At 42.6% G+C, this 26107-nt stretch overlaps 1 pseudogene; it reads left to right on the forward strand.

The window, feature by feature from the left end:
- Positions 1-556: 556 nt before the first annotated feature.
- Positions 557-17453, forward strand: LOC114616749 (annotated as a pseudogene).
- Positions 17454-26107: the final 8654 nt, after the last annotated feature.

Raw genomic sequence — 26107 nt, forward strand, 5'->3', positions numbered from 1 at the left:
GTGGAGGGGGAGTGGAAGGGGGGGTGTGGAGGGGGGAGTTGAAGGGTGTGTGTGTGGAGAGGGAGTAGAAGGGTGTTGTCCAATTCCTAGGTAATAATCCAGTTCATAGAGTTTCCTGTTTCTCGTATTTACCGTTTCCTCTTCCTTTTAGGGCATGAGATAGATGACATACTTTTCACTTATTTGCCTCTCATTTGCCTTTCTGAGAGGGTTTGTTTCTTTGAGAGCCTTCTCATAGAGGCATTGTTTTCCTTATCTGTGAAATGCTTGCATGCCAGCCTCTGTCTAACCTCGGGGCACCGTGAGAGACCAGTTAAGTTCACACTTGTACATTTCTTCTCTTTATATATTCCTCAGAAGGAGAAACAGTAAACAATATCTATCGTATTCTCAAGAGAAGACCAGGGTCATGTTTTCTCAAGATGCTCAGACCTGGACACTGAGAACCCGTGTGCCAGTCAATTCACATGAAGGGTCTTTTGTTCACAGAGAATGATGAATTTAGAATTCCCTAGCAGAATACTGAAGACAGGCTTCTGTCTCAGGAAGGAAGCAGATGACAAGGCCAAAGCAGCTTCTGGTAAAGGCTTCTCGGGACACCGCCATTGAGGTGAGACCAGAAGGCTTCTCAGGCTTCTGCTGTTGACCTGTAGCTCACAGGAGTCTCCATTCACAGCACAGTTGCCCAGTGCCTCACCTATGTCCGTCTGCAATAAGCTGGCCTGCGTGGGCAGCATTCTGCATAGCGTGTTGGGTTTGTAGGACAAATTCCACTCTTATATTTAACAACTTCTGAGCAAGGATATGAGGGTGGTACTTTATATCCCTTCTAGACCCAGGAACAAGATGTATATTATATCTCTTAGATCCCAGCCTACCACATTGTATGGCAGGAGATGTTCTGTAGATTTGTAAATTCAGTTCAGGACCCATGGTGGTAATGGGGGACAGTGTCCAGTGTTTACACCAGTGCAGATTGTCCATTTCCTCTACTGGGAAGAAGGCTGATTATATGGAAGCCATCCCAAGTCCAAGCCAGCTCTCCCTGTACTAGTAGTGGTGACATTTAAGCTCTATGGCTTCATTTCCCTTGTTTCCAAATAGAATGGCCTAGCCCTCTGGGTCCTCCCAGGTTGCTAGGAGGTTTAAATGAGTGAAAGTTCAAGCACTGTGAAAAGTCTCACGGGCCAAGTGCAGTACACAAGACCCTAGTCAACTGCATTCTATTCGTGCTAGAATGTAGGCCAGTTCCCTATGAAATGAAGAGCACTCCCACTCAGAAGGTAGGCGGACCTTGTGACAACATCAGTGTTTCTCCCTGGGTGACTCAGGTCTGTGATCTCAGCACTTGGGAAGCAGAGGCAGGAAATCAGAGGTTCAAGGTCATCCTTAGCTACAGCAAGTTCCAGGTGAGCTAGGGATACAGAAGACTCTGGTTGAGATTTTCACCATGAGGTCCTGTAGTGGGATATTTTTCCTGCAAGTTGGGAGGAGCTAAGGTGGGAAGAGTAAAGAGAGGAAGAGAAGGAGTAAGGGAGGGAGAAGAGAAGGAAGAGGAGGGGAAGAGACAGAGATGTAGGAGGATGGAGAACCACGCTTGGACGGAGAACAGTCCTGGGTAACAACTTATATCTAGGTTAGTTAATTGGTTAACACTTCTAATTATGTGAGCATCTTGTTAATTGAGCATTACCAAACATATAAAGCCTTTGGTTAATCATTAAGCATTAGAGTCTCATTTTATACTGGGTACCTCATGGATGGCGGGATGGTCTGGGCTCAGCACAGCCTTTCGAGACATCGTAGAAGATTGGCAGAGCCATCTCCAACACTGGCCTCCCATGGGTGGCAGGGCTGGTGTTTCTGGCTGGCCGTACCTAGCTGTGGTGTGTGCATGTCCCCTGGCCATTTCTAGTTGTGACGCACATGTGGCCTCTGGCCACAGAACATGGCGGCAGAGCTAAGCAGAGCCACCACAATATAGATAGTCAGCCTGTCCAGCGGCCTTCTTTAAATAATTACCAAAATAAGATCCTGTCATTAGTGAAAAGCTCTGATCATCTATCATGGCTCCTTCGGGGAATGACTCGGTGAATATGTACAAGAATCTCACCAGACAGAAAGTCACATCTGCATCCCTGCCATAGCCGGTCTCTCTGACACACCACCTGTTTCAGTATTACCCTGCAATTGTTCTTTTTATTATTCATCTACATATCTGTGTACTTTGCTAGAGTATATGAAACTTGATGTCCTAGTCAGCTCAGAACCAATGGTTTCTGCGACAGAGCCCACCACACAGCAGATACCTAAAAGCCACTTATGGAATGTGGGACATGGATGATGGTCTGCTGTAAGTCAGTCCTCCGGCAAGTGATAAAGATGCAGATACCAAGGCAGCATGCCACAGGGACCAGCAGCATCCTCAGGGGCTGGGGTGAAGCCTCTGCTCAAGCAAACATTCAACTCCATTCTTTCTCTGCTCCTATAAAGTCAATAAAAATTAAACAAGACAGCATAGGATATTTTTGAAGTTCACATGACTCCATTTTTCTCCTTGATTTTACATATTTTTGTCAGAGTCTGAGGCTCCAACCAAAGAAAACAAATAGGCCAGGGAGCATGAGGCCAGGGCATTCACTGAATGTTGAAAGTTTCTGACAGCCTCAGGTCCAACTATCAGCACCCAACCTTGACCCCTTAAGGTAGTTCCCCATAAATCTTCCCCCCTCTTGGTAGCCAGCCAGAAACTATCACCACTGTAAATTTGTAAGTCTGTGCATTTAAGGTAGAGGTGGAGGCGGGCTGGACGGACATGATGTCTTTGGGAAGTTGTTGTAAAGCATCTCTCTCTCTCTCTCTCTCCCCCCACCCCGTTCTCATTAGCTCATTAGTATCATGCAAGGGAATGTGCCTCATGATTTATAGAGCAATTAACACAGAATAATTATTAGATCAACTATTTGGTCCCACAGAAGACAAATTGGCCCCTTAGGATAGAGAAATTGGAAAGGACAGAGATGTTTGAGTCACAGGGCTCTGGGCATGGAGGGACTGAATCCAGATGCAGCTTGGAATTGGGTATATCCCAGGGAGAGGGGTTTCCCCTAGATCTGTGTCCCAGGCAGCTCTGAAAGAAGCACAAGAGTGGAAATCAGTGTGGTCATTTTCAAGAAAGGCTTACTGACATCTAAGCAATGGATAGCATCACGAATATACCTCTGCTCCTGGAGAACAGACCCACTGCTGCACCCCCATTGCCCTTAATAAAAAGTGGGAGTTAACATTATTCCAACTTCCAACCTCAGCTGCTACTTTTGGCAAAGCATATGGGTCTCATTTGGCATGTTCTAAACCCTCCTGCCATGACCCTCTAACAGAGTCCAGCTGGAGCTCCTTTCCTATGGTGATAGAGATAGGAAAAGTGGAAGCACACTGTGGCCAAGCTCCAACACAAACACACTCCCTGTCTTGCTAAAGTTGGTGTAAAGTTAAAGTGTTCTGTTATTTGGAATAGGTGATCCCCAGTATGAAATCTGAATGCCTCCTGAGGATGTTTAACCAAGTCCCTGTGGTGCTGAATTCAGGATTCCAACAAGAAAGGGATCCAAACTCACAGGTACAGTGCCTGTCAGGCACAGAAGTGACCACACTCTCCCTACAGCAATCCAGGAAGGAGCATTGCTTTTAGAAAATTGAACTTAATGCCACCACTTAGGAAGTGGAGGAAGAATCAGAAGTTCAAGGCTAGCCTGTGCTACACAAGTTTGGGAAGCTCAAGTTATCATAGGAAGTAACTGTAAGACCCCACTACATCCACCTCCCTGTGACCCTTCCACTGTGCTTGCTGCTCTTTATGGGGCCATGGAGGAAAACTCCTGTTCAGAAACCCTGTTTGCAAGCACTGATTGGTTGAAACTCCAGGGACTTGAAGGGCTTGACACGTTGAAGGTCCAGATCCTAACTATCTTATCTGGGCTAGCTTTAGACCCTTGAATAGGCATTCCTTGTTCACTTGGGTCAGAATTAGCACCTGGCAACTAATAGACAAAACCCTTTGGGAACTGATTAATTTAGCAGACCACTAGATTCCACCAACCCAAACCTAAAAATGTCATCAGATAACATCTAAGGCCTATAAGAAAGCTTCCCCTCTCTTACTGTGACCACCAATCCAATGTGTTTTAAACCTGCCTTCACTGCTTATGGCTTTCTTTGTTCTGTAAAATTATAAAAACTTCACAAAACTCTTTCTATGTTGGCAAATAGAATTTGGGGAAACCCAAATCTTTATTCCCAGGCTATGGCCATTCAAATTTGGCTCTAGAACAGACTCTTTTATTTCCGTTAAGGTGAAAGTTGTATTTTTGTTTTGGTATGTTTGACTTATGTCTTATAGTACAATTATTAGAAAAGGACAATTATACACGTAGTCCATTGTGATAGGAAGAGAGCGTGCTAACAGAGTGAATGGAAACACTGAGTACAAACTGAGCCACTTCCCCAAAGGACCACCCAAATCGCAGCTTCCAAATTGGAATCTGAAAAGCTTATTGCTGCTTTTAAATCCTGTCCCTTCAGTGGGCCTAAATATATCATTGTTTCCTGATACGAGCCGAGCCTTAGTCCACGCACCTCACCCTAATATGTTCAGATCTGCAAACTAGATGTGGAAATAAAATCTTCAAAGATCTAAGCAATTTTATTGGACCCAGAGTAATGTTTAACCAAGCATATAATAAAACGTGGAAGAGTCAGCAAAATACAGCCACCCAAAAAGAGGGCAGGGAAAGTGGATCTAACGGACAGCAGAAATTACTTTAGTTCGTTATCTGGCTACCAGACTGCTGACTCACAGGGAAGTCAGTTACCAGGGCAAGTGATGGAATCCTCTCCTCTAGGGATTTTTAAAATAATAAAAATTTTCTTAGTCTGAATGGCTTTACACCAAGTCTTTCGTGAGGTAGGATGGAATCAAGGAGTTACAGAAAGATAGCTTTGGGACCCTTCCCGTTTCTATCTATGCAGCCTCAGCACTGATGATGGGGTGGTGGGGTTTGGGGGTGGGGTGGTCTTTGCCACTCCTCAACTTTCCTGTCTCCCAGTTCTCACCTACCTTAGTAATGTGCTAATCCACAGTGCCACAGAAACGGTTGAAATGTTTAGACATAATGGAGGAATTGTAATAGGGTCCAGTGGGAAACCCAGGTGTTTAGATCAGCTTAATAATAATAACCTCCACCCCTGCTAGGGGCCTTTCTATTCAAAATCAACTCTGCTTTTATTCTGAACCATAAAGGCTACCTCAGACAGGAAATTATTCACCTGATTGGTCTTTACAAGTGCTGTTGGGTTTAAACCAAGGGCTGTAGGGGTCATTAGTGGGCAGCTTGCGATTAACCTTTGCTAGCTGGTTGCTTTTCACACGTTAACAACTCCCATTATTGCCCCTCTGTGTCCTGAGGAAGCTGTTTACTGACAGTATTAAAAATACATCGCTACAAATTCTTAAGGAAGAAGAAACAAAACAAAACAAAACAAAACCGCTTCCCAACATCTTTTGGCCAGCTGACTGGGAAATGGGAACCTTCTAATGTGCTACTAAGGTTTATGAAGTATGGTGTTTAGCTCAATGGTGGTACCTCACACAGCTCTTTTCCTTCCATATTTACATGTTGTGGTGACACCATCAGAGCCTTAAAACCTTTAGGTGTATTTAAGGTTTGACTGCTGTTATGTCTGAAATTAAGTTGCATGTACGTTTGAGGAGGAAAGAGAGAAAGGGATTTGTAGCAGGAGTAGATCTTGAAGGAAATGAAGTCTTCAGGAGTGTAAGGTGGTCTGGAGTTGTAGGAAAGACCACTGTGAACTTAATAAATAGTTGTAGTACCCACACAGCCCTAGACTGGTATGGTACCCTGGCAGACATTTTCTAGAATTTGTTGCATAAGAAAGATTATACTGACATTTTTCTCCATCTGAGTGTGCCTAAAACCTAAAGGATGTCATTCTTTCATGACCCCTCCCACTGCCCCTGTGACCTTCCGGCAAGAATTGAATGGCCTTTCCATGACCCCTCCCCCTGCATAAGATACCCCCCATCCCCCAGCATTCTGCTTTTACTTTCTAAATGCCACTGGAGAATTTAGCTACCTCTTTAAGAACTGTCTACAGCATCCCCCCTACAACCCCCTCCTAGTCAGAGGCAACACTGGGCAAAAGGGGGAGGGAAAGCAGAAGATGACCCTGGTAGTGCTTTGTCCCTTCCTGTTACAGACACAGAAGCATTCATAGTACAAATGTGAGTGACGAAGAAAACCGGTAGAATTCCACGCAAAACATTTGTGCCAAAAAGATTCAAAGGAAGGGACGGCACACAAAAAGAGAGGTGGCTGACGGCCCTTGGGGAGGCTAGGTGTTTTGCTTTCTGGTTTTGATACCCTGTTTTATTCCGATGCTTTTTAGATTGTGCCACTGTCACCAGGCAAGTATTGCTTCTCTCAAAGAAGAGTATCAATGAGCCAGTATCCTCCCTAACAGAAGAAGCAGTAAATGTTGCTACTGCTGTCCCCTAGTACTGCCTCTTTGGTATTACAATGACCACTGTATCACCAACTGTACCACAAATAAGCGAGGTTGACATCCACCTTAAATGTGCTGCTATGACTTAAAACACTTCAACTCCGTGGTGGAAGGTGGAGGGAAATTGTTGCCTGGATGAGACTTTGTATTTCATGTCAAATTTTATCTGGAAGCACATTTTGAAAGTGGAATTATAACCCGCCCACCCCCCAAAAGCAGGGATTTGATTTGAAAATGCCAAAATAACTTTAATTACAGGTTTGCTGGGGGTGTGACATTCAAATATCAGTCAGTGGAAAACTTCACATTGTTAATGTGACACTCAGAAAATCTGAAATCCGTGTTATACTATTACTATTTATTTGTACATTCCTGGTCTTTGGTGCACCTGCCTCCTAGATATGAGCCAAATCTCTGGAACAAGTTTTACACTTGCACATTTCTTTTAAAAATCAAAATTAAATATACATTGTTATGTCCTTGAAAATAAAAATCTCGGTTTTACTTATTAAAGTTTCAAAATTGGGCCAAATTACACATGATTTTGAAAGAAAAATCTTAATTTGAACTCCATAGAATGTGGAGGCTTTTTTTCCTATAAAATTCAAAGGAATAAAGTGGCACTGGGAGACAAATGTGCAGTGGCCACTAACACCACGCCACTATTCCTTACCACAGACTTATTGTAGACAGTAATTGATTTTCTCTGCTCTCTATCCCAAGCACATTGTGATAAATAAATAAATAAATAAAAGAAACCGTGGAAACTGGGCCACCAAAAAGCCATGCTTTCTACCATGCAGAGCTCCTGCTGGCCTCCAGAGGAATTTTTACATGTCCCTTGTTGACTAAGTTTATAGGCACCATAGTCTCTCTTTTGAACATCTTTCGTCCTCGAGGGCCATCCCTTGAATTCCCAGAGCTTAACCTCATCCACAGAAGAGGACGTACAGCCATCTTCACTAGAGAAGGTTGACGGCAGGAACCAGTTGTACAATGGTTGACTCACCAGACCCAAGCTTGTGTTACTCACCTGGGTCTTGGACCACAGCTGGGTTTACAAGCCCCGCCCTCACTGTGCAGCATCACTCAGCAGCTCACTCTGTCCACACTGCCGCATGGTTCCAGCTAGCCTTCACCTACCTACCAGCATCTCCTATCTTTTCTGTGGATGCTCCTAGTTTAGTCTGGACAGATTTGCTCTAGCAGAAATCTGAACTTAGTCAGATTTAAAAACAAACAAAAACAAAAAGACAAAAAAAAAACCCCGAGAAACCCCAGTTTCTTTCTTGCAGTCCTGGACAAAATTAATAAAATTTCTTCTGGTCAGGGTTTCTAGATTGTATCACCCCATGATGAAAGGCAAAGGAGAGAGAGCGAGAATGGGGAGAGAGAAAAGAGAGCCAAATTTACCTTTTAGAAATCCACTCCTGCAATCCACCCTATGCAGACCAACCCACCCGTGCATGGTGAAAAAGCTAACACAGGTAAGACAAATGGAACAATACCAAGTAGACAATGGACATGATAGTATTTTCAATCTTTATCTTGTAGCTCACAAAGACCTATGGAAGAACCATAACCAGGAAAATCAAGGTGATATTCTTTAAAGTAATTATTTAAAAGAGGTGGGTTTTTTTTAGATCTTACTGGGTAGCCCAGGCTGGCCCCAATCTCACAGCTATCATCCTCCCAGGTCTCAGGACTACAGGCCTGTGCCATTACACCTAGGCTGATAATTATGTCAGTATACAAAAAGAATTATAAGGTGAAATATGGTGGAAGTTTAAAAAACAGGATTAAAAAATCATGAGCAGCTGTGTTCCACGTGCTAAGACATGCTGTGATCTGAACATGCAGGAGACTGGGTCAGAATTTACACAAGTTCAAGACCAGCCAGGGCTACATATCAAGACGCAGTCGCAACAAAAACAAGCAAAACCAGAAGTAGTTAAACTGCAATAGAAAATAGGCACGTGTACTTGAAGGTCATCCGAAAAGCAAAACCAAGAGAATTGGGAGACAGTCCTGTGGGCGGCATTCCCATGAGACTTCTGTCACAGGAGTTCAGGCACATGGTGAGATATGCTAGTTAAGTTCTCATTGATATAAAAAAATATCTGAGGAAAAGTAGCTTAAAGAAAGAAAGATTTATTTGGTTCAGACTTCCAGAGGACTTGATCTATAGCTGGCTAACTTCACTCCACAACTTTGAGAGCAGTGGCAAGGCAGAGCCATCATGGAGGAAGGATGGCTGAGGAGAAGCTCTTGGTTCATGGAAGTCAGGAAGTAAAGAGGGAAGGAAGGGAAGGGCCAGGCACAAGGTACACCATTCAAAGTCATAACTCTAGTGACTTATTTTCTGCACCTAGCCCAAAGTCATGACTCCTATGCTACATCCTATAGCCAGCTCCACCCCCCACAACTCATTCTGTATGAACTCATGGGTAGGTTGGAGCTACTCACTTCTGGACAGTACCACCACCTGGGGGCCGAACCTTCAACACGTGAGCCATGATGGAACACTTCATATACAAGTCGCTATATGGAGTATCGAGCATGTCCAAAATACAAGAGGAAGGACTGATTTCAGAGGACAATGATGGCTTAAACTTTTATCTACTGTGCCAACATGAAAATTCCACAGGGCAGTTGAGAATCTGAATTCAGATCTCAGAAAAAAAGCTCTTGAAATCTCATGTGTAGACAAGAGAGAAAAGGAACCCAGAGACCACTGGGGAACAGCAACATGAAAAGGAAGAAAATCTGTGAGATGGGGTGATAGGGACGTCAGAAAGTTATGGGAACCAAGGTTGTTTAAGAATGAGAGGAGGATTAACATCAAAGTGCAGACATTTGTCTATGGGAAGAACGTTACCACATTCTCTCGATTTGCAACTGTGTCATCAATGAACTCAGGTGGAAACCCATTTGGCAAAGTAGAGGCAGAAATTGGACCACACTAGGTTGAAGATATCAGAAGCCAATGTGAATGGGAGAAAGTAACTTCCAATTCTAGAAGTTCAGGAATGAAAGGGAACAGAAGGGAAGATGAGAATTGGCCTCCACTGAAGTGTATAGCAGAGGGAGTTTCCCAACAGTCTTTGCAATCAATCTGTTTGGCTGAACTGTAAGGTTTGCACGCTAGAGATGTGATGGTGGAGGGATATCCAGGAAAGAGGGGAGAAGAGCACAAAACAGAATGCCCAGGTGTCATCCTTATGTCTTCCACCAGTGCCATATCCTTGAATTTGAAGGATGACTTAGGTACTTCTCTTCATTGTCCTCAACCAAGCTGCTTGAAATTCAAAGGTGTATAAGGAAAAAAACATAAGTCTTGGAAGAAAAGAATGTTCTATATCATCTTAAGCCTGACATGACAAATTTGTATTCATTCATTCATTCATTCATTCATTCATATGTACTGTGAAGATTCTAGATAGACTCTAAATAAAGGTTAAACTTTAGCTACAAAATGATTGAAGGCCAATGAATATTCCTAATTTAGGAGGAAAATGAAAAGAGCTGGAAACTAGTATTTACAAAGAAGTCCACCTTCTAGTTGCCTGACACCACATATCACTAAAAGCATCCCAGTCCTATGCTCCTCCATGGGTGCCTGCAAAATTCACTGTCAGATAGTAGTGACCAGCGTGCTGCATCAGGCAGCTCACTTGCTTCTCAGCACACAAGATTCTACTGAGTCTTCTTGTAGCTTACTTACATCATGAGACAGATTTGCAGGATATTTTCAGCACCTGCTCTGCTGTAGGGAAGCCATACTACAACCTACAGATAAAAGTCTTCGGGGATATGTTAAACAAACAACAAAAAAGCACAACATTAGTTTCAAGGTCACAGGGGAAAGTCAAAACATAGAGCTTTGAGGAGTTTGGGGTGGGGTCACTCTAAATAATGGAAAACTCAAATAATGTTCCTGTGAACTGCTATTGTAATTCATTCTTCCATCAACATCAGCTCTGTGTACTACCAGTTCAGCAAGACCTTTGGTGTTCAGCCAATTAAACGCCACCGAGTGAGTTATTGCTGGGGCCAGCTTCAGCTTGCAGAGTCAACGTCTTTTCCTGTCTAAAGAACTACTGTAAGTTTCTCTCAGCCATAAACCATATGTGCCCTTGGGTGTACAGTTTGCCCCTATGACTTTCCCCCTCATCTAAGTTGCTAAAGAGAGTCCCATTGTATGCCCCAGCACCAAGAGTTTCACTCGGGAATGGAAGGGAGTCAAATCACTCAGTTGTTGTGGCAGGACAAAATGCAAGAGGCTGTGTTGGATTTGTTGTTGTTGTTGTTTTGTTTTGTTTTGTTTTGTTTTGTTTTAACCATGTGAAAACTGCTGCCTGAATCTGAGGGATACAATTCAAAAGGGAGACATTAAAAAATATATAACTCTGCCTCCCATGTACAATAATGAAACAATAAAGGAACAGGAAATTTTGTGACAATATTTTGAATTTGGTGATTGTAGGCAAAACTTCTCTAATTTTGCACCACTTGAGTTGAATTCAAAATGGATTCAGAAAATTCAGTACTTGACCAACAGAGAATAAATGTTGTTTCATGTCTGGCTCCTTCTCTTTAAATTTAAAGAGATGGTTAAGAGCATAACAAAAGGAGAAGACAACAAATGACATATACATACTTGTGTGAGAAGGAAAAGAATACCACCCACATGCATAGAGTACCACACACAGTCGCTTCAGGAGCTGTCACATGCCATATAGGGGAACCATTGAATATTGATGACATGTTTTTAACCCCACACAAATGGTTCCTGCAACAATGCGCACAGCTTGTTTGGCCAACATTTCCTTCCCTTATGCCGTCAAGAGCTATAGTCAGGGTACATCTGGAGGGTGTTCTTTTTAAGAACATTTTCAGCAGCACTGCTTAAACACAGTCACTCACATCTCCCCTGTCATGCTAGCCTTTGACAACCAGTAAAGCAGCCTTGTAAAAAGCAAGGGCATCAAGCTTCTTCCAGGAAAAATCAACCCCTGTTAGCAGGTAAGAGGCCCAACTTACTATGGATTCTCCACAAGGACACACTCTTCACAAACATGGCTGGCAAACCTCTCAGAGGTTCTAGAAGTCTTAGTCTTTCTAGAACAACTCTTATTCAATTGGCTGTACTTGATACGCTGAGAAGCATCATCCTGATCCTTTGCACTTTGTTAATCCTACAAGAGAAATCATGCCGGTTTATTCTTATACTTACCTTAAATAATAATACCAACAACTCAGCACATTTTCAGCACAGATATAAACTGCATTGTAAAGTTCTGGGCTCCAAACCCCATCCTCTCCTTCCAATCCATTCTAAGCATTGCTGCATTAATTCAACACATACTTGTGGTGCACAGAACATCTGCCAAGCACTGTTCTAAGTACTGAAAATGCAGCTATAGATAAAACAGACAGAAGTTCCTAGGTACCAGACTGAAGAGATGGCTTAGCAGTTAAGAGCCCTTACTGCTCTTTCAGAGGACCTGAATTCAGTTTCCAGCACCCACATAATTAATGGCACGTAACAGTCTATAACTTCATTTCCAGGGAATCCAATACCCACTTCTGACCTCCTCTGAATATTTTGCTTGCATATATATATATATATATATGCAAGCAAAATATTCATACATATAAAATAAATCTTAAAGATAATTTCCTACTTATATTCTTTATCTTTTAGACTTTTATACCAATTGACTTCTTTCTCTCCTCCAGTTCTTGCCGGACTATACTTTCACTGCTGACGGTCAATTGTCTGCGCAAGCAAGCACTCTTGTTTGTGACAGCAGGCAAAAGTCTCCAACAATCATCCAATCATCCCTTCAATCAGTCAACAATTATTGATGAGCATCATCTCGGTTCCGGGTCCAGGCTTCGAGCTGAGGACAGCAAGATGAAAGATGGGCAGCTTTTGGCTTCAGGGATTGTATATTTCTGTAATGTCTTTCATGTGTGAGAATTAGCAACTGATAATTTTAAGACTTAATTTGCATTTCTGAAACCTGCTGATAGCTGAGAGTTAGCTCTTCTTCCTTTTTCCCAGGCTAACTTTTGCTCCTGATGCACTTAAGTATGACTCTAGGGATAACTGCCATCCCTTAAAAATATGCTACTGCCCAACTTGAAAAGAGTAAGCTAGTCTTGGACGTACATCTGAATGTTCTCACTCCATTTTCCATACTCAAAACTCTTGCTATGTTTTCAATTAGCCCCAGTAACTGAAATTAATATTCCATTTCATGGTTTTTGATCGTGCTTTAATTTAACCAACAATAATGATCAGGGCATAATATAGCCAAGCCCTTTGTCTAGAGTTTGATGAATAGAACCATATGCCTGACCTCAACCCTTAGGGGAATGGACCTTCAGAAAGAATTTTCATGGCCCCTCCACTTTTTTGTGATATTTTCCTGTTGCTTTTTTGGGTCTATGCAGTTTTGTTTACTCACTAAATGTGGGAGGCAAGGCTGGAATGAGGGGTTTGCATTACTCCTAAAATTATGGCACTTGAGAATGTTGCCCCATTTGTCATCTATTATGTCTTCCTTCTGGTAAGTATTTATTCCAGAAGACTTTGGTCAAAGTATACACCGAAATTAACCAATTTTCTTTGCTTTGGGGAGGATGATTGTGGGGTATGTGTGTCTATGTGCCTCTGTGTGTGAATTGACAGATACATAAATATACATTAAGTGCTGATACCTCACTGTCCCACATAGAGTGGAAGGCTGGCAGTGTATAATCCAGGTGCAAGGTAGGAGGATTGTGGGGCACCATCTCCAGAGTGCCTCACTCCTCACCAGGTGAACATACTGTGGCTTTGATCAAGACAGACGTTCCTACTTTTCCTTCTTAACAGCATGTGACTGGGGTGGTTATTTATTAACTTCCCGAACACCTCTTCTCGGCTAGACAATGGCAGCAAGGGGATTAAGAGAGAGCACATGTGTGGGACACGGCAGAGAGTATCCGCCACATGTGATCAGTGATTGGCAAGCATAGTGAAACCACCAGCGTCTTCTCGGCTCCCTTCTCTTCTTCTCTCTTTGCATCACACCTGCCCTTTTGTTTTAGAGACCATCTTCTTGATTTCTCGCCTGCTCTTCCCTCTCTGCCTTCAGTGGATCAGCTCTGAATGTTTCTGTAGTGGATGTAAGCGACACAAGTTAAATTTATTAAACTATTAATTATCTGCTCACGAGAGAGATATTACAAAAGAATCTATGTCTCACTAAGAACTTTTGTCTTTTGTCTTGTCCTGGCTGGATGAGTAAATGCCTAGAGAGTCCCCAGACTAACACAGACATATATGTGAACAGGAAATACAGAAGAAAGGACACAATGGTTACCAGAAGGTAAAACGAGACAGGATGAATGGACAGACTGGCACTTTTGGCCGGTCTTGCGGTCGCTGCACCCTCTTTTATTTGGTAACCTTATCACAGAGTTATCATGAACCAAGACTTTGGATCTGCATGTAAAGTTCTTTTAACGGGTCTTCATGGCTCTGGGGGTTTCTAGAATAAGAGCCCAGTCTTGCTGTTGAAGGACCCCTAACCTGGCATTGAAGGGCTTAGGTTCCCAGGCCAATTCTGACGTCTATTAGTTGTGCATCTTGAGGAAGGCACTACTCATCTTTACATCTCAATTTTCCTCTTCTGTATAATGGATATGTTTTTTCATAGCAGAGCTACAGACAATAAAACCCATTCTGACTAGTTAAAAAAGGTGTTTTTACCTATATATGAATAACTTCAAGTCATTAGAAGGGCTAGATGGCTAAGTCACAGGCTGTGCTTTCAGGTACAACTTCTAGTCTCAGAACCATTTATCTCAAGCATCCTTCTTGTTAACAAATAGATGCTTAATGCCAGATTTCTTTATTATTATTAATTATTGTTATTAATTATATTATTGGTGTTGTTGTTTGTTTATATGGGGGCATGCACATGCTGTGGCATTTATATAGAGATCAGTAAGCAACATATAGTAGTTAGTTCTCTCCTTCTACCATGTGTATCCTGGGGATCAGGTCATCAGGCTTGGAAGCAATGTTTATCCAGTAGGCGTCTCACTAGTCCCTCATGCAGAATTTCTGACTCATAATAACTGAATTCACCCAATCTAAATCTCCTGTAAGAACAAGTGATAAGACTGGTAGTGCACCCAGAAGCTCACCACAGGGCCATGGGAGAAGTGTTTCTGATTTGTATGATCTCTGAGCTTGAGAAGGCATACCGGTGAGAGTAGGAGAGAGCAGAGCAAGTGCATCGTGCCATTTCCCACAGAAGCAGGGATGCATCCCCTACTGGATTGTTGCAGGATTAGCATCCAAAGGTGTTCCTACACCATCAGCAAAGGCTTAGCCTGACATACTTGCCAAGGAGCACACAACCATGTTGCACTCTTATGGGTGTTTACAGCTCCAGACAGCGTGAATACAAAACAGAGGCACGTAAGAGAGGCCTATATGTTTGTTCATCTACTCCAGCTTACAGTGATAGACCAGGCAAACAAAGAGAATTGAGGGCATAGATATACAGCACTAACAATGAGCCTGATTAAAAAAACAAACATAGAAAACACTGCATCCAATGACTTCTCAGATTAACAAAGACGTTTTACAAAAATTAAACAGCCATCCAGCCAGTCTAGTAAACTTCACAGACACTCCTCAGAAAGAATGAAATCAACTGCCACTTCCCTGGAAATTTTCAAACACATTTCAAATAATTAATGGCAAAAGAGAGACATCACAATCAAAATTAAATTATTGCACCACATTTTAAATGGGTTATGTATGAAAATCAATGTGTCACGATGAAGAAATTTATAGCTTTAAATTTTGACAGCAATAAAGAAATGCTCAAGATTAATGACTTACTCATATATATTATGTCATGGATGAATTAAATCCCAAATGGGTTCATTTAAAAGGCTGGTGAAATTGAGATTATCCTCATCATGGTAATCAAGAAAGCAGAGAGGAAATAAACAACTTTAAAAGTAAAATCACCGCTCTGAAGAAGTAGCTCACCTGGTAGAGTGTTGCCCAGAGCACCAAAGCCCCATCCTAGGGGCTGGAAAAATCCTGGGCATGGTAGGCTCATATCTGTAACCCGAGCACTTGAGAGATGAAAGTAAGAGGAGGAGTGCTTAACATCACCTTGGCTATAAAGAAGATCAGCCTGGAGCCCATGAGGTCTATTCTGAGACAAACAAGACAGAGGTTAGCAAATTTTTTTCAAAAAAAATAAAATAAAATTGCCATAATGATAGTTTAGATTCTGTACTAAGAAGAGTAACTGCTACAAATCATTTACTACTGGACTTCTTAAAGACAGAAAAAGGATAATGTATGCTTTTAAAGAAAGAATACATTCTATATGGATATACCGGAGCTCCTCAGTACTAAAGTGTGGGTTACATGATTATTATCAAATAAACACATGAATTGTATTCATCTAGTACTCAAGAGATTTATATGAGTTTGACTAATACAAATCTGTTGTCCTGCCAAACCTTTCCAGCATCATTGTGTACACATCGTATGTCCAGCTTGTTCTTATTTGCTTAGCCTTTTAAAAACCTGCTTTCAAACACTATAATAGTCCAGATAGAATAACAAAAATACACCTATAATATTTGGGAAACGTTTTTTACCTTGAAGACAAAGAAGTTTTGTGAGTCTTTAACTGGCAAGACATGCATAGATATAGGACCCACTAAGCAAAGGCCCTCCAATCATCCAGCCATGGAAGACCCACATTGGGAAAGACAATAGAATGGTTCTTCAGCCTCATCCCTCAGGAGTATTGAGTGTACTGTCTCTTTTATTCACTGCCTTTGCCGCTCAGTGATTCTAAGAGTACTTCTGTTTAGTTCTGGGACTGATAGCTGTCACTGGTGCAAGTACTTTCAATGAAGGACCAAAAAGCCAATAAATCAAGAGGATTTTTTTTTATCATTTTCAAAACCTAGCAGATGCAAAGAATGCTGCCAGGGATGTGAATGGAAAGACATTAGATGATAAGCCATCAAGGTGGAGCAAGCTGCCACACCATCGATTGAAAGTTACAGGTGTGGACCACCTCCAAGAAGCAAGTGCCCTTCTGAGAGTCTTTGAGGAAGAAGAGAGTAAGTGAATTAGAGGTGACACCATCCACCCAACCCCCTATCTGTCATGTGGAAGACACATGAATGATAGTGGCTATTCCATGAATTTTACTATGGGTTCTTCAAGGGGACCTCTCTAAGCAAAAAGAGTACCACCATCTTGAAGTGGAGAGTCTCCTCCTAAAAGATCAGGACCTTTAGAAGCATCAGCAGTGGAATAAGGGGGAAACCCCTGTGCCATGTGAAAGAGATTGCTAAGGAGGCCTATGAAAGAGCCCTTTCTACCTCATAGAGATTTTTATTTGTCCTGGAGAGATGAGGGGTATTCTACTAAACACAGCTAGTCAAGAAGAGATTACCTAAACTGCTGTGATACCAAAAATTATGCTCCACCACCAGGAGATTATACTTCATACCAGTTCACATGAAGATTATCCATCAAGAGGCTATGGTGATAGAGATGAGTATGGATGGATTGTGACTATGCAGATTATCCAAGTGGAGGTTCCTAAAGGGACTCATGTGAGAGTTATGGTAACGCACACACCGCAGCCCCTACCTGAGGGCCACTTCGATCTAATGGAAGAAGCTCTCTTACCGCTCACGAAGCTGTGGGTTGGATGAAAGCTCCCATTCTTGGAGGATTCCTGAAGCTAAAATCTGTAGAAAGTCAGAGAGGTTCTGCTTCTGCCTTCAGGGAGCTTGGGAGAGTAAGAACTGTATCCTAGTGGATAGGCAAGGCTCTGTGGAAGATGCTTGCCTTCCTCATACATGCAGAGGGTGGCTTTCATTGTGGTGTGTGTGTTGAGGGGGGATGTCAGAACTGAACAATGGAACCAACTATTCTTGTATAGGTTAAAAGGAAGAGATTTGAACGTAGAAGGGAGATGGGTGGAAGGATTGTGGGAGGTGGCGACCGGGAGGGGGACAGTGAAGGGGATGTAAAGTGAATAAGCAAAAATAACGGAAGTAGTAGTAATGGATTGAACAAGTATGCCATAGAGTGACTAGAAAATTGAAATAGAATTTAAAAACAAAAACAACACCATCGGAAAGTCCCACACAACCCAAAACCTTTAGTGTCCTACCCATTAAACTCTACAAATTTGATCAAATCCTGAACATGTTTTGGGGAAAACTTGACCTTTTTTTTAATGAGGTTTTTTTTTTTTGTTTTTTGTTTTTTGTTTTAGTTAGTTAGTTAGTTAGTTTGTTTGTTTGTTTGTTTAACAAGGATTGAGCCTTTTTTCAAGATCTAGTAGAAATACCTTATTTTCAAAGAATCGGTGTAATAATGGTGCAGAATTCCAGACAGACTGTAGTACTACTGACCCGAGCAGGGAAAAGCTTCCTGAAAAGGGAACATTCAAGCTTGAAACGTTGGGTTTAAGTTCTGAACCTTTGAGATGGATAAATGTTCAGGATACTCCAATTTCCTCTTGACTGGTTCACACACTTCTAGTTCCTTCCCTGACCTCACCTACGCCCTCTTTGCCTCCCAGAAAGTGGGAAATGTCCCTTTTAAAGAGATCAAATGAGATGGAGAGAAACCATATATTTTCGTCTGAACTCCCCATCAGCTCAGAAAGGAGGCGGCATCAACCTTGCTTAGCTCCGTATGCCTCACCTTTCAGGTGGTACCTTTGTGCAGCCTCGGCTGATGCCAGCAACCCAGCCCCGGGTCTCCTCCTCTGCTCTCCCAGGCTTCTTAAAACTCAGACTCCCACAACAAAGGACAATTGAGGCCCCGTTGGTGCTCGGGTTTACTGAGAACTGAACCATAAGCAGATACCATCAAAACACATCCCACTTGTGCCCTTTCACAGCCAACGGATTGGAAGGATTCTCCTTTGCTGGGGATTGAATTTAAAACGACTTCCCAGGAGTGAAAGGTCGGCCCGTGGAACCATGATATCCAGTTAAACACAGCTAAATAGAACGTTTTAGCATGACAATAAATGGAGTTATATTTAGCTGATTTGAGAAACTCTCTGGCTGAGGGGAAAGGAGGGGAAGAGAGATTTTTTTCCTCTCCCACCCCTCCTCTCTGAAAAAGAATAGAGTGGGGCAAGAAAGCGCAAAGGTGAAGGATTTCACCAAATCTGCCCAGTGAGACTGTTTTTGCTTTCCCAACATCCACCATGTTGTGAGTAGGCTGTGTTGGTGGAACTGCATAAAGGCTGTATTGTTTTCCTGATGCACATATACAATTCTGTTAGCGTGACTGGAGCAAGATGGACTCCAAAGGGAGACCATACCCTCGAATAACTCCCCAGGCAGCTTTGATTTCTAGATAGGTAAGAGGTGAAAGCACATTTGCCAAACTGGCTTTGATAACAAACGCATTCTTCATTAACAAGGAAAGGCTGGAGGGAAAGAATGGTTGGCAGTCCTACCCCTTCACTTGAAATGCCCCCGTGTCAGTCTGAAACAACCTCATATTTTGTCGTTGTTAACTACCAGATGGTTTTGTTAGCTAGTGACTGTGTCTCTAAATAACTCCCAACAATAAAAGACGGTGACACATGAGAGCCAAATGGGGACCGTAAGAGGTAGCCTTTTACCTCTAGAATCTTACCTTGTGGTCCATTCTGAAACCTGATGTGTGTAATTGCAGCCACTGGGAAGGTGTGGAGTGTTATAGCATCAGATCTGCCAATAGTTAGGAGAGATTACCGGGGAATGTTGCTTCTTCCAAAGTGGGGAAAATGTATTTAATTGAAACCAATTTAGAAATCAGGATCTTGTGAGTGAGCGGTGAGAACGTTTTCAAGGAAACACTGTCTCCTCCTGGCTCCGAGAGACCCATAATGTTTCTCTCCCAGACTAAGTGCGCTATTTGATAGGGAAGCCACTGTTAATGCCTTCCCCCAAGACTCCATCTATTACACAGGAGCTGATACACGGGGCAAGCATAATCTCACTGTGGTTTTGCAAAGCTATCACCTACACTGCGGATCTCAGCCACTCTGCATTTCCATGTACATTCAATTTCTCTGTTGATATGGCCTTTTCTTACAAAGTGTCCTTCTTCTATTTTATCTTCTTTTTTTTAAAATCACCTGAGCTGGCTGTTTCTAACTTTGTTACTTCCTCAGTCCAAAACGGGATGACCCAACCTGTGTGGTACAACATCGACCACTTTCAGGTCTATAACCAACGAAGATTATGAACAAAGAGCATCACTATACTTGCAGAACTGATTCTCAGCCTTCAAGCTCTTGACTCCTGAATATCTGTAGTTCTAAAATCCCAACCTGTGAAGACACTAATACCACCTGAACAAGAAGATAGCCTTTATACAACTCAATGATGATATCCGATCAGATCATACCATGTTGAGGACACAACCCTCTTACTTAGTTGCTTACTGTTCCATATTTACAAGGGAATATTTTCATTCCCTTTTATTTTTTGTTTCTGATTTTTGTGATTTATGAAGTGTTAACATTTTATGGTAGCTTCCTGGTTATTTTTCTTTCTTGAAACTCAGAAGGAACGAGTTTATTTGGCTTACAGATTACAGTCTATCATCTAGGAAAACCAGTACAAGAACACAAGGCAGTAACCTAGAGGTAGGCACTGAAGCAGAGGCCGTGGAGAAATGTTGTTGATTAGCTGGCTTCCCATGACTTGATCACCTTTTTTGTTTGTTTGTTTGTTTGTTTTAAAATATGTTTTAATTGAAATAGAATTACATAATTTTCCTTGTCCCTCCCTTCAGCCCCTCCATGTACCCCTTCTACTCTCAGGTTGATTTTCTCTCTCTTTTTTTTGTGATTATTATTAGTGTGTGTGTTTGTGTGTGTGTTGTGTGTGTGCGCACGGGCGTAGGCACAATTATTTATAAATACAACCTGCTGAGTCCACTTTTGCTATTGGCATGTACATGGTTTCAAGTTGTACCACTCTTCCTTGAATAACCAGTAAAGAGGACCATCCTTGGGAGAGATTAATTCTTCTAGCAGTCATTAGTTGCTTGTATCTCTTTGTCTAAGGGTAGGGCCCCTTGAACATGTCTTCTTCCATGCTAGCATGGCCACTGACATTGCCATTGTTCCCATCTTATTTAAGCAGTCATTTCTAGAAGAAACTGTTTCACAGCAGACTTCTCCATCTTCTGAGTCTTGCAACCATGATGCCCCCTCTTCAGTGATGTTCCCTAAGATGCAGGAGCTGTGATGTGGATGTATCTGTTGGGGTTGGTATCCTCACAAGCTCTAGTCCTCTGGGTTTGTGTGCCATCCTTTTCATGATGGTTTTCATTTTCTGTAAAGAGAGGCTTTCCTTCCTTCCTTCCTTCCTTCCGTCCTTCCTTCCTTCCTTCCTTCCTTTTCTTTTTTTTTTTTTTTTACGAGGGGTGGTATCCATACTTATCCAGGAAAAAGTGACTCATGAGCCCAGTCTAACAGTGGTGCCACCTACAGTGGACTAGGCTCTCATACATCAATCATTAATCAAGAAAATGTATCACAGAATTGCCTGTGGGCCAGTCAGATGGAAGTGTTTCCTCAGTTCCCTCCTCCAAGATGACTGTAGTTTGTGTCAAGTTGATGAAACAATCAACCACCACAGGGTGAGAAGAGAGTACATAGCTCAAGGTGGCCTTGAACTTGCTGTATAGCCTAGACTGGCCTTGAACTTCTGATTGTCTTGCCTCAGCCTCCTGGGTGCTAGGTATCACACATGTGTGCTTCCATCTCTGGCTTCCAGCCTTGTCTTGCTCATCCCTCCTCAGGAATCACTGGCCCCTCACCATTCCTCAGCTAGTTTCTACAGCGTGCTGTGCTATCATCCGCAGTGTCCAGAGTTCAAAGTCTATGTGAAAGACCAGTGGGATCTGAAATGCCCAATAGTGACCACATTCTTGTCCTGTTTTTGGCTACCTCCATCTTCTCCTCGATGTTCCCCAGCACCTCCTAAGCACTTCCTGCTGAACAGAACAGTCTCACGGAGCAGCACCTGAGGTTTCCAGAAGTCCATTGTTTTATAATATGAAACAAATTGTCTTAACCAATTGGAGTGAAACCTTTGAAACTTCTGAATCCCATGGCCCCTGACTTCAGCCTCCCTCTGCTATGACACTATCTTAGATTATGGCTTTACTGCAGGCTGAGAGTTCTTTGTGGCAGGAACCTGTTCTCAGTCACCAGTTTGAATAAAGGACTTTTTTTTCTTTATATTTGAAGTGATCCATAAATCACTCACGTAGGCATTTTATATGCAATGATCTAATCCTGAACCCTTGGTTGGAAGAGTTCTATTACAGCTTTAGCCTGGCACTGAAACTCCCATTAGCCATCTCCGTCTGCCCTCAGAGATGTTCTACAGCCAGGTCTGTAGCTATCCATGGGCATTCAGCTCCACTCTGCCCTGAACCTTCTAGAAGCAAAGCCAAGGGGTCCAAGAATCTAGATGGGCTTCTTTTGAATACAGCAATGCACTCAGTGAGACGAAGACGTCATGATGAACTAAGTTTCAGTAGTGGCATTGTGGATCTCATATTTACACAATATGTTCGACAAGATCAGATGACTGTTGACAAAAGAAAATAAAAGGGGAAGGAAACCAAAGGTCACTGTCATCTTGTCTTACAAAAACAATCGCTGAGCTAGAGAGAGAGCTCAGCAAGGAAATCACTTGCTATGCAAGCGTGTGGACTTAAGTTCAAATCCCTAGACTCCACATAAATAAGGCACGGTAGGTACATCTCTAATTCCTACACTCCTTTGGGGGAATTGGAAGGCAGTAAAGAGAAAACAGTTCTCAGGCCAACTAGGTAGGCACACAAAGTAATGAACGACAAAAGACTCTTTTCAAATAAGGTGGAAAGTGAGTACCTGCACCCAAAGATATCTCTCTCTCTCTCTCTCTCTCTCTCTCTCCTTCTCTCTCTCTCTCTCTCTCTCCTTCTCTCTCTCTCTCTCTCTCTCTCTCTCTCTCTCTCTCTCTCACACACACACACACACACACACACACATACACACACACACCATGCACACATATGTACTCACACACACCCACACAAAATTAAAAATTTTAAAGTAAAGATATTGGCTATTGAATATGATAAAAAGAAAAGGGGGTTGAGAACAATTGGTATGGGGGCTAGGCAGGCATAGTGTGCCTTGATCCCCATTACTGATCAAGGATTCTGTTTGGTTTGCTCAGCAGAGCCTTCTGCTGAGAAGAGGCACACTCACCGAAGAAACAGCAAACTCCTTGTTTGAGTCATGCTCCGGAAGGGATCAGTTCTATATCCATGTGCATGATTTTACTTTGACCCCTGGGAAGGCTGGCCCTGGCTGCATGAAGGAATTCTAGATTGAGAAAAAATAAAAATTGAAAACAAGCAAACAAACACACAAACACAATGCATGTTTAAGAATGGAAGCCAAAATTGCAAGCCCTAGGTCTCCAAATAAATTCTAACAAAGTGGAGATTAAGTTGAAGTTGTCAGAGATATGTGACCCAAGTCTTGGGACTTTAATTCACAAACTTTGTGCCTTTTGTTTTCTATGTAAATCATAAATAATGAAGAGAAAGTTGTTTGGGAGACAGTAACGGGGCCAGAAGTTGCCAGCAGCAGCAGCAGCAAAACTCAATTAAACTCGATGCCACTCTACCAGTGGGATTCGCACTAGGCTCAAGACAGTTCTAGGCTTTAAGCAAAAAGACCAGTTGTTAGAGACACATAGCCATTATGAAATCTCTATATAAATGTGTGGAACTCGAATAGCTGTCATTTGAATAAGTCACTAGAAGATGCTAGAAGAAGACCTTTCAAAAATCACTGAGCTTTGAATCCTACAACCTTGTCTAGATATGGTAACAACGTCTACTAAAAGCTTTGGTGGAAACCGAAGCTACCTTTTACAAAGCATTTAGTGCATTGCTGGCACCTTAGACCTAATGAACAGAAGCTACTTGAAAGGCCAAATCTGAATGAAGAGTAGTGTGCTGAGAAACACAGAGGGTACTCATTCTACATTGTGGCCTCGAAGTTACCAGGATTGTTTACTGTTTATCTAGCAAGTTAGCTCAGCAAAATTTAAGGTCATTACTGAACACAGAAAATGAGCACAGCCCTTTACTGATCAGTAAAATAAAGCCTTTAGGAAGATCAAACTCTTTATGACCTAAAGCTATCTGAAAAGAAGTCACTATCCCAAGACCTCAAAGAAAATAATGCAATATACCTCTGTATCTTATGAAGACTCAGCTTGAGGAACCTCAGAGAACTGTGGAGTCAGGCCACAGTTCTTCCATTCAAGGATGACATCATGGTCTGCCATTTTCCCATATAAGTAAACTCTTAAGAGTTAGTGTCCAGGGGACCCTCTAGAAAGTCTCAGAGACCTGGGTTGTGAGAGTCTCCCAGGACTCAGTGGGAATGACCTAAGCCAAAATGCCCAATGGTGGGGAGAGGTAACTTGAAGATACACCGGGCCCCAAGTTGAGGGACAAAAAGAACTGCAGGGACAAAAAGAAAAAATGGAGAAGAGCTGAAGGAAAGGCTGTCCAGTGACCAACTTGGGATCCATCTCACTGGGGAACACCAAGGTGTGACACTATTACTGATGCTATGATGTACCTATAGACACTCTGCCTAGCATGACTGTCCTCTGAGAGGCCCTACCAGCAGCTGACTGAGACAGATGCAGATACTTACACCCAACCATTGGACTGAGGTCTGAGACCCCTATGGAAGAGTTAGAGGAAGGACTGAAGGAGATGAAGGGGATGGCAACCCCACAGAAAGACCAACAGTGTCAACTAACCCAGACCCCTGGGAGCTCCCAGAAACTGAGCTGCCAACCAGGCAGCATACATGAGCTAGTCCAAGGCCCCCCCCACACACATATATAGCAGAGGACTGCCTGGTCTAGCCTCAGCAGGAGAAGATGAGCTTAATCTTCAAGAGACTTGAGGCCCTAGGGAAGGAAAATGGGGTGGGAGGGTAAGAGGGGGAGCACCCTCTTGGAGGCAAGGGTAGGAAGGGGGACTGGGAGGGAGGGGCAACAGATAGGAGATGAATAAATAAAATAAGTAAAAAAGAGTGAATGTCCACATAAATACATAACACAAATAACAAAGCAAAACATTTCTCAAAAAAGACAATACTCTTTATTAATAAAATGACCCCCAACCCATTACTACACTGAGTAAGGCCTTCTCAGTATAAAGCTGCCATACAGAGGTGATTGCCAATGCTTGTCTCAGCTCTAGGCAAGCAGGATGCTCCCTCCCAGAATTATGTCGAAGAAGCATGAGTACCTCAGAAAAACCAAATGAACGGGGGATTATCATCTTTAGAGAAAGTGCTAGAGAACCCACAGAGAGAAACCGAAGAGCTGGGTGCAGGTAAGCAAGTCCATAAGTTTCACTGGCTGGGAGGCCACTGGTTCTAACCAGAAATAATCTCAGGTTTGCAATACTAATTTGTAAAATTTGATTCATATTTTTCAAACATCATGAAAAGTATATTATCAATCAAAACAAAAAACCTTAGAAACAAATTTATGAACACTTTTTCTTTTTAAGAGAGTCCTTTCACCCCATTATGGTGTTGTGTGTCTGTAATCTCAGCACTCAGAAGGCTGAGGCAGGAGAATTGCAAATTCAAGACTCACCTACATTATATAGTGAGACTTTGTTTCAAACAAAACAAAACAAAAAGTCTTTTCCAGCCCTGTATAGAAGCCGTCCACCTGCCCAGGCTGCAGCAAGGGTGTGGTCACTTTGCGTTTACAAGGATCAATAAACCACAGATGATGGGTTCAAATCATGGTCAAAGGAGCTTTGAAGATGTTTGACTTTGTGTCTTAAAGGCATGAAAAGTTAGGCTAACAATGATCCGGCCTGGGGTATAAAAGATCCAAACCCTCTTCAGAATGACAAAGGATGCACTAAGAACACAGTCAGTCCAACTGAAAGCACTCCATGATAAATATAATATAAATTATATTATTAAATTAAATTATTATAGGGCCTATAAATATAATATTACTGCTGATTGTGGGTCCAGTTTTCACCCCGCTGCTGGCTGTTGAGGTACTGGGCAGATGAATGGTGAGCCTCCTCTGTCGGTTGCTGGGCTCAAGGAAAGTGACCATACACCACTTAGGGGGTGGGAAAACACAGCCTAAGATGTGGGAGGCCAAAGCTGGGGTTCCCAAGCTCCTGGACATCCAGGCACCACTCGGCTGCAGGGAGTTAGGAATGGAGTTGGGGGCCCATGGGCTAGGGACAACTGACAATGGCGAGCCCAGGGCCAGGGAGGGGGGCTGGAGGGAATGATGAACTAATGGGGGACTCAGGCTTAGCTCATTTGTGATTGTCCTTAGCTTAGCGGTGGTTGTCTGGGAGCACAGAGGGGTC

This window comes from Grammomys surdaster, unplaced genomic scaffold (genome assembly GCF_004785775.1).
Source record: "Grammomys surdaster isolate TR1022 unplaced genomic scaffold, NIH_TR_1.0 62, whole genome shotgun sequence".
NCBI lineage: Eukaryota > Metazoa > Chordata > Mammalia > Rodentia > Muridae > Grammomys > Grammomys surdaster.